At 39.6% G+C, this 9,988-nt stretch overlaps 1 pseudogene; it reads right to left on the bottom strand.

Annotated features, from left to right (window-relative positions):
- Window positions 1-141: 141 nt before the first annotated feature.
- On the bottom strand, window positions 142-1,930 carry LOC106980043 (glyceraldehyde-3-phosphate dehydrogenase-like; annotated as a pseudogene).
- Between the last annotated feature and the right edge of the window lie 8,058 nt (window positions 1,931-9,988).

Here is a 9,988-nt window from a genome sequence, read left to right as displayed (position 1 = left end):
TCCACTGGGATCAAGTATTTCTAGTGAAAAATGCACCAGATAATCTATACAGAAAGTATTAGAAATAATGTGTATTTTTAATTTAGAACATTCCTATTTTCCCCAATTATTCCCCATATTCTCTTTTGAGGGGGGCTGGGTACAGTATACTTTATTGATGGTCCATGACAAGGCATGACTCCCCAAACCCCTCTCCTTCTTCAGGGGATCTGGGATGGAAATGGTGTGGAGATTGGGAGATTCTCAGTGTGTTGGGGGATGATTTGGGGCAAGAACTCCCCAACAGCTGAGGGCCTCTCACTTCATCTTGCTCTTGCTGAGGCTGGCAGCCGGGGGCTGTTACTCCTTGGAGGCCATGTATACCATAAGGTCCACCACCCAGGTGCTGTAGCCAAATTCATTGTCATACCAGGAAATGAGGTTGACAAAGTGGTCAAAGTGGTCACTGAGAGCGACGCCAGCCCCAGCATCAAAGGTGGAAGAGTGAATGTCTCTGTTAAAGTCACAGGAGACAACCTGGTCCTCAGTGTAGCCCAGGATGACCTTGAGGGGGCCCTCTGATACCTGCTTCACCACCTTCTTGATGTCATCGTATATGGCATCTTTCTCCAGGTGGCAAGTCAGATCCATGACATTGGGGGTGAGGACATGGAAGGCTACGCCAGTGAGCTCATTCAGCTCGGGGCTGACCTTGCCCACAGCCTGGCGGCACCAGTAGAAGGATAATGTTCTGGGCAGCCCTTCGGCCATCACACCACAGCTTCCCAGAGAGGCCACCCATGGTCTTCTGGGTGGCAGAATGGCATGGACTGTGGCCATGAGCCCCTCCATGATGCCAAAATTGTCATGGAACACCTTGGCCAGTGGGGCCAAGCAGCTGGTGGTGCAAGAGGCATTGCTGACAATCTTGAGAGAGTTGTCATACTTCTCATGGTTCATGCCTATCACAAACACGGGGGCATCAGCTAAGGTACAGAGATGATGACCCTCTTGGCCTCAACCTTCAAGTGAGCCCAAGCCTTCTCCATGGTGATGAAGACCCCAGTGGACTCCACAACATACTCAGCACCAGCATCACTCCATTTGATGTTGTCAGGATCTCGGTCCTGGAAGATGGAGATGATGGGTTTTCCATTGACGACAAGTTTCCTGTTCTCAGCCTTGAATGTGCCATTGAATCAGTCATGGGTGAGCTTGATAGAAATAATAGAACTGCATTAGCTGTGGGTGGAATCATACTGGAGCATGTAGACCATGCAGTTGAGGTCAATGGAGAGGTCACTGATGTTGAAAGCAGCCCTGTTGACCAGGTGCCCATATAGCCAAATCCACTTACTCCGACCTTTACCATCGTGTCTTCGGGACATGGCTGGCACTGCACCAGAAGATGTAGCTGTCTGTAGAATGGGGAGGAGTAGAGAGTCCTGTTTTCTTTCCTCAAAGTGTAAACTGGATAATTTTAGCACAAAGGTAATTAATTTTCTAGTCTCCTATATTCTATTCAGGGTATTCTTCATCTCATTTTTGTGTATTTCTTGGGCAGAAGGGTCAGTCATAAGTGAGCTATTTCAACTATGGAAATAATGTTATTTGTTACTAAACCCCGAGCACAAAGTTAATCACTTGGGTAAATTAACAGAGAATAAAACTAACATCAGTATCATCCTAAAATTCAGAGCCTTTTTCTTTAAGACTAAACAAGAAGTTCCTCAGAGAAACGTGAAGCAGCTAACGTTGAGGGTACATAAGGCTAAGAGAGGGTGACTTTAAAACCTGGAGAAGGCACTAAGCTTCCTTATTCTGCTTTCATTTCCCTTTTCCATATCATTCAGGCGATGTTTCTTCATCTGTGATGGAAAGGAAGCAGCATTCTACATAAGATTTAGTACTATAGCAGATTTCTTTGTTTTTAATCTCTCTATAGATCTTCTTCAACTTATGATGGGGTTACAACCACACAAACCCATCATAAATTGAAACTATTATAGTTGAAAATGCATTTGATACACCAAACCTACTAAACACCATAGCTTAGCCTTGTCTACCTTAAACACACTCAGAACACTTATATCAGCCTACAACTGGGTAACATCCTCTAACACACACAAAGCCTATTGTATAATAAAGTGTTGAATGTGACCTCATCTAATGTCTAATGTAATAAAGTGTTGAATAGCCGATGAATACTGTACTGAAAGCGAGAAATGGAATGGTTGTGTGGGTGCAGTTATAAGTGCCCTGGTGGTTTACCCTCGTGACTGTGTGGCTGATGCCCTGCTGCAGATGATGTGGAGTATCGTACCACACTTCACCAGCCTAGGGAAACATCAAAATTCAAAATCTGAAGTAAGGTTTCTACTGAATGTGTATCACTTTTGTACCATCATAAAGTTGAAAAATTGTAAGTCGGGGATCATCTGTGGCAAAGTAAACTTGCAACTGCCAGGGTGGCCCATTTCAAAGAAACCTACCATACAAAAACCCAGTTTACAGCGTTAGAGTGTTGCAGGATGATTTTGCTTTTATAATTTTTTTTTAATTTTTTTTAACGTTTATTTTTGAGACAGAGAGAGAGACAGAGCACAAATGGGGAGGGTCAGAAAGAGAAGGAGACACAGAATCTGAAACAGACTCCAGGCTCTGAGCTGTCAGCACAGAGCCTGACACAGGGCTCAAACTCATGGACCGTGAGATCATGACCTGAGCCGAAGTCGGACGCTCAACCGACTGAGCCACGCAGGCGCCCCAGATTTTACTTTTATAAAATGGATTACGTGTACATGGGGTAGACCAGGTAATGACATGCTCCCTTAATGTATTTAAATACTATACATTTTTGTAGACTTATACATACCAGGAAAACAAAATCTGCAGAGAAACTTGAGACTAAAAGCCTCAGGGGGGAGGGAAAAAAAAAAAAAGAAAGAAAAAAGGCCTTAGAAACCACTGCCAAATGGGTTATGAATCAGAAGTGAAGATAAAACATGTAGAAAATTATAATTAGGAAAATAAATCCAACAAATATTCCTTAGTTATGGCCTACATATGTGTTAAGCCACAGAACAATACAAAGACGAGTAAGATAGGATTCTGTATTCTCAAGTTAGCTGGTGAGATAAAACTATCTTATATGGGGTGCCTGGGTGGCTCAGTCGGTTAAGCATCTGACTTGGGCTCAGGTCATGATCTCAGGGTTCGTGAGTTCGAGCCCCGCGTCTGGCTCTGAACTGATAGCTCCGAGCTGGGAGCCTGCTTCGGATTCTGTGTCTCCCTCTTTCTCTGTCCCTCCCCTGCTCTCTCTCACTCTCTCTCTCTCTCTCCTCTCAAAAAATAAACAAACATTAAAGAAATAAAATGAAAACAATCTTATGTAATAAAATATGGAATAAGTTCAAACTCTGGGGTATAATTTGCAAGTGTCATAAAAGTATGTAGAAAAGATGAGTGGGCTAGTTAGAGAAGGCTCCATGGAAAGGCAGTGCTTGCAGTAGGTCTTACAAGACAAGAGAAGTCAAGACAAGACAACACGAATGACCACACAATGTGGGAGGCCCACAAGACCAGCCTGACCAGAGCAGAGGTTGAGTGTTAAAAATCTGTTCTAAACTGAGTAAAATGCTCAAGTATGGGCCAGATTATGAGGAAACGCAGCACACCACAGAAAGCATTGGATTGGCAAAAAATGGCACGACAAAAATGTGTCTTAGAAGTACAAGGTAGACTAGATTGAAGGCTGTTGAAATAATTTACATCACGTCAGTAAATACTTACTGAGTACCTACTACATCATTGCCTTACATACTGTGGAGGACACAAAAATGAATACGATGTACACAACTCTTGCGCTCAAGAAGCTAATCTGTATGGCAAAGACATAAATAATTGTAATACTAAGTAGAAAATTAAAAGGATGGGGCGCCTGGGTGGCTCAGTCGGTTGAACATCCGACTTCAGCTCAGGTCATGATCTCACGGTTCTCATGGGTTCGAGCCCCGCATCGGGCACTGTGCTGACAGCTCAGAGCTGGAGCCTGCTTCTGATTTTGTGTCTCCCTCTCTCTCTCTCTGCCCCTCCGCTGCTCGTGCTCTGTCTCTGTCTCTCAGAAATAAATAAATGTAAAAAAATTAAAAGGGTGATTTTTCTGTTCTCAGCATCTATGAGATTCTCAAAGAGTCTCGAGGCACTGTAGAGATTTAAAAAAAAAAGATATCAAGTTGGGGATAAAGAAAGGGTTTTTTTTTTTTTGCTTAAAAAATTTTTTTTAATGTTTTTATTTATTTTTGAGACAGAGAGAGACAGAGCATGAGCAGGGGAGGGGCAGAGAGAGAGGGAGACACAGAATCCAAAGCAGGCTCCAGGCTCCGAGCTGTCAGCACAGAGCCCGACACAGGGCTTGAACTCATGGACTATGAGATCATGACCTGAGCTGAAGTATGATGCTTAACCAACTGAGCCACCCAGGTGCCCCTCCCCCCGCTTTATTTTATTTTATTTTATTTTTTGCTTTTAAAGGGGTGTATTCTTAAATGGGCCCTGAAGGAACAACAGGATTTCAAGAGGCAGAAGTGAAGAGAAGGAAATTCCAGACAGTAGGAGGCAAAAATAATACTGTTGGGAAAAACACTACTATGCTAACTGGGTTCAGTCCCAGGTCAGGAACCAGTTCTGTCCTCTTGAACAAGTTTTATAACCTCTCAGAACTTCAATTTCTCCCCTGTAAAATGAGGATGACAATTGTATCTAATTCATTGTGTTGTAAAGATTGAATAATAAAACATGGAGTGCTCGCTTCAGCAACACATATACTGAATAATAATGTACGAAGAGCATAGCACATCCATCGACATATAATTGGCACCCAACAAATGTCAGCTGGGCTGTTATAGACAGAAAGTTAGCATGAACTGCAGAGGGTGGTAAGCACAGATGTTCTGGAAACATTAAGAAAACTAGTTGTTTTAAGTATGAGGTTCATGTGTGAGGATAGATGTCTTAGTTCGTTCAGGTTTCTATAACAAAATACCTAAACTGGGTACTTTATAAACAACAGAATTTATTTATCACAGTTTTAGAAGCTGGGGAGACCAGCCCACTGCAATATAGAATCCTCAATCCAGGCAGCGAGGGGCAGTAAAAAGAGTGTGGACTTTGAGTCCCAGATCTACCAGTCAATTCCACAGTAATCTTGGACAAGTCTCGCTTAAGTCCCAGTTAGGCCATGTCCAGGAATGAAGGCAGAAAATACCTATCTTTTGCCCAATGACTACATCCATGCTCTGTACTGAGTGTAGGTTTATAGACTCAGTCAGGCAGAGAAATAATGACCAAAAAAAAAGACCCTTCTAAAAACAGTTGTCTACATTTTTTCATTTTGTTGAAAGAAATTTGTTTTTATGTATATTTCCTCACTAAGGAAGTTATACCAGGAGGTATAAATACATATAAAGGCACCAAGGCTAAAAGCAAAAAATTAGATATGATATCAGATGTATAAAAAAGGACAGAGAAAAAGACAATCTGAGGTAATTGAGAGTCCCCAAATAGCTTTCTTCTGGAGTTTCTTCTGTTCCTGGGAACAACACCTTTCCAATCTACCTGCTGAGTCTCATCGCTTGTTTCTCCAAACTACACTCTCTGTGGATGTCATCATTGGGTTCATCTATCTGGGTGCTACAATTTATTTTAAAATAATAGGGATGCCTGGCTGGCTCAGTTTGTAGAGCTTGTGACTCTTGATCTTAGGGTCTTGAGTTCAAACCCCACATTGGGTGTAAAGCTTACTTTAAAAAAATTATAGGGGCGCCTGGGTGGCTCCGTTGGTTGAGTGTCCGACTTTGGCTCAGGTCATGATCTTACGGTTTGTGAGTTCGGGCCCCCCATCAGGCTCTGTGCTGCCAGCTCAGAGCCTGGAGCCTGCTTCGGATTCTGTGTCTCTGTCTTTCTCTGCCCCTCCCCCACTCATTCTCTTCTCTCTCTCTCTCAAAAGTAAAGAAACATTAAAAAACTTTTTTTTTTTTAATTATAAGAAGCTCACAAAATCTCTGTAAAGGCCAGAAAGGCTTGGAGATTATGTCCCCCCTCTAAAATCCCAAACCACACAGAGAATGCTGCTCATCCTATAATGCTACTGAACAGACACAATGCTTGACGTGAACACTCATGCAGGTGACACTGGGGACCAGATGCACGGGTACGGTGCAGCCACTGTGGAACATCTCCTCTATCATCCTCCTCGGAAGGCAGATTCTACAAGGCCTGGTTCATCCCATTCCCATCCTGAAACGATGTCTTACACGAGTGTGTCTGATTGGCAAAGACTAGGTCACTTTTCTGTGCCTTAACCGCAATGCAGGCTTGGAGACAGAATTTTGGCTTCTAATTTGGAGAAGCAAAATTTATAATGAGAGAAATTCTCCAAACCTGACGAGATTGTTCAAAAGATGGCCATAAAAATAAATGAGGACTATATATACTACTGTGGAGTTGTTTTCAGGATTAATTGCTTAAGTATAGTTTCCAAAAATATGAGAATATGACTTGTACAAATATAAAAAGAACATGGGTCAATATTTTATTCAACTCATCAGCTGGTAAGGGATCAGAAAGATATTAAAACTGGTTCAAGTAAGAACTGAAGTGACGGCTATTTACATTCTCTATTCAGTAGAATCTACTAGAGAAAATTCATTTGCATTTTTATGTACAAGAATCATCTCCATAGATACTCATTTTTTATAACCTACCTTTCTCTACAGAGTTATAAAATAGCCTGGTCGATATAAAGTCCATCAAAGTTGTGCACCCTCGTAGAATCAGATCAGCCTGCCTCCCTGCCTCAGAGTCTACTAGCCAATGCCCAGACTCCACTGAAAGTATGCCAAATAATCTCTTTTGCCTATTTCTAAGTATTGAAAAAATTTCTTAACACAAGTGGAAACAAGCAAGGTGGAGAAAGAAGTGATACTAATACATTTGCATATTTTCTTATTTTTTAAAATGGGAAGACAAACCATAAATTGTTTAAATGGGTACCTATTATCAAAGGAGGAAGGGAATAATATCGAGAGGACAGATCTACAAGCTAGACTTCTTTGAATATACTTCATTTTGCTAATTTGGCTTTGCATCCCTATAAATGTTTTACATAATTATAAAACAAAATTGCATAAATTCTAAAAAGTGTCTCTAAAAATTAGAAGTAATATGAGAGGTGCCTGGGTGGCTTAGTTGGTTCAGTGTCTGACTCTTGATTTCAGCTTGGGTCATGATCCCAGGGTTGTAGGATTGAGCCCCATTTGGGATTCTCTCTCTCTCTCTCTCTCTCTCTCTCTCTCTCTCTCTCCCTCTGCCCCTCTCCCCTGCTCACACACACAAACACACACACACACCTTCTCAAATTAAAAAAAAAAAAAAAGGAAGAAGAAGAAGTGAAATGAAACAAATGAACAAATGGTTATACAGGTGGTGGCATAACCATACAGGAAACTATTCCAGGTGACTTACATCCTTAGCAGAATATGGCTGAAGAGGGTGGGGGTGGGGAATCTGTCTCCCCCCCCCCTCTAAAATCCCAAAATTATTCTCAGTAATAATCTTATTGGTGGTAGACTTGATATTATTATTATAGAATATTATGGGATAAACTGAGTACTTATGTTGATGTTTTAGAGAACTGAAATTTTCAGCATGTTTGAAAGAGGTACAGATGAAAGATTGGTGAAGTTAAGGTAAAAACTCCATAGCCTTCAATTTGGGTCTGAAGTATAAGTGTGAGCTTGGGATTTATTTAATCTATTTATATAATAATTATATAGAAAATATATAATAATTTTATATAGAATATATTATAAAATTATATATAAATCAAATCCCCTAGCTCTGTCTATGGAAAGGCTTAGAAACAATGGTCAATCTGGTATCAGTGACACTCCTACTGCTTAGATTTTGGTATGTAAACATCATTTCCACTAAAAAGAACCAGATCTCCTTGGAGAAATGGCTGATTCCAGGTCTGAGGCAGGAATTGTTCAAAATAAGCCTACAACAGTTCATCATACTAGAAAGAAAAGAACTTATTAAAGAGTACTAATGTCATGCCAGATACAGAGACTCGAGAACTTAGGAGCCAATTTGAATAAGTTCCCACTGACCAAAGATGGGACAATATGGATATTAATGAGAACAAAACTGTAATGGGTCAAAACACATAAAATATGGTTAAATCCATGAATTCGTAATGATACAAAAATAGCTCAATGTTTTGTAACGTAGGGACCTTATTTGGATCTCAATTCAAACAAGTTATTTTTTAAAATGTATGAGACAGGAGAATGTGAATGCTGACATCGGTGGTTTTAAGAAATTGTTGTTAATTTCTTTCAGACCTGATAATGGTCTTGTAGTTAGATTTGTTTAAGAATATTTTATCTTTTAGAGACACACACTGGAATATTTATAAAGGGAATAGTATGATGTCTGAGATTTACTTCAAAATAATCTGGGTAGTGTGAGTGTAAATAACACAAGATTGGTCATGTATTGATAACTTGAAGCAGGATAATGGTTTCATGGTGGCTCATTTCACTATTATCTCTACTTTTATATATGTTTAAAACATGAAAAAAAATTATTTTAAAGTTAAATGACCATAAACCTGAAAATGTCTACTACAGAAGATTCAACATTATAACATTGAGTCTCCCCAAATTTATAAACATATATACCTGTAATTATATATATAGCAATTCAATATAAATATAAATATAGCAATTCAAATAAAAACTTTGACAGAATTTTTCAGAAAACTGATTCATTTGGAAAATTTACATGGAATAGATAACATGCACAAAATACTAAGTCAAGTTTGAAAAAGAAAAACATAAGAGTGGTGGTGTGATTGTCCTATCAGACATGAAGAGATATACGGAGCTGTTTTAATCCCCAAAACTCTGTGGTGTTGAAGGAGGAATAGAAAAAAAGAACAGATCGGTGAGCTCAGAAACTGATCTTTGTAGGGGCACCTGGGTGGCTCAGTTGGTTAAGCATCTGACTTCGGCTCAGGTCATGATCTCACAGTTTGTGAGTTCATGCCCTGTGTCGGTCTTTATGCTGACAGCTCGGAGCCTGGAGCCTGCCTCAGATTCTGTGTCTCCCTCTTTCTCTGCCCCTCTCCTACTCATGCTCTGTCTCTCTGTCTCACAAATAAATAAATATTAAAAAAATTTTTTTAAAAGAAAAGAAACTGATCTATGTATATATGAGAATTTGGTTTATGGGTTTCCCATCACAATGGGAAAACAAATAAAATAAGCTCCCTATTTCACACCATAAACAAAACTAAACTCCAGATGAAATAAAGACTTAAAAACAACAACTATAAAAAAGAAAAAATAATATACACTCTAAAACTATGAAAATTAAATGAGTGTATCTTCTTTATACTGGAATGAAAAAATTTTTCTTAAATAAGACAACTGGATGGCTCAATTGGTTAAGCGTCCAACTTTGGTTCAGGTTATGATCTCATGGTTTGTGAGTTTGGGCCCCTCGTCGGGCTGTGTGCTGACAGCTCAGAGCCTGGAGCCTGCTTCCGATTCTGTATCTCATTCTCTCTCTTCTCCTCCCCCACTCATGCTCTGTCTCTCTCTGTCTCTCAAAAATAAATAAAAGTTTAAAAAAAATTTTTTAAATAAGATAAAAAGCTTATATCATAAGGTAAAAGTGAATAAATTTTTCCACATCAACATTATAAAAGTCCACAGAGAAAAAGCCAATATAAGCCAAACACCTGTGAAAGACTGAGAGAAGATATTTTTAGTATTTATCATTGTCAAAGATTAGAAGCCAGAATACACATATGTATGTATGTATGTATGTATGTATAAAACAACTACAAGACACAAAGTAAAAGCAACAATACAGTAGAAAAGTGAACAAAAGATATGAACAGTCATTTCACAGAAAACCCCAACGGTCAGTAAATGTGTGA

The sequence above is a fragment of the Acinonyx jubatus genome, chromosome C1 (assembly GCF_027475565.1).
Source record: "Acinonyx jubatus isolate Ajub_Pintada_27869175 chromosome C1, VMU_Ajub_asm_v1.0, whole genome shotgun sequence".
NCBI lineage: Eukaryota > Metazoa > Chordata > Mammalia > Carnivora > Felidae > Acinonyx > Acinonyx jubatus.
The sequence above is the reverse complement of the archived record's forward strand: the minus strand, read 5'-3'. Positions and strand labels throughout refer to the sequence as shown.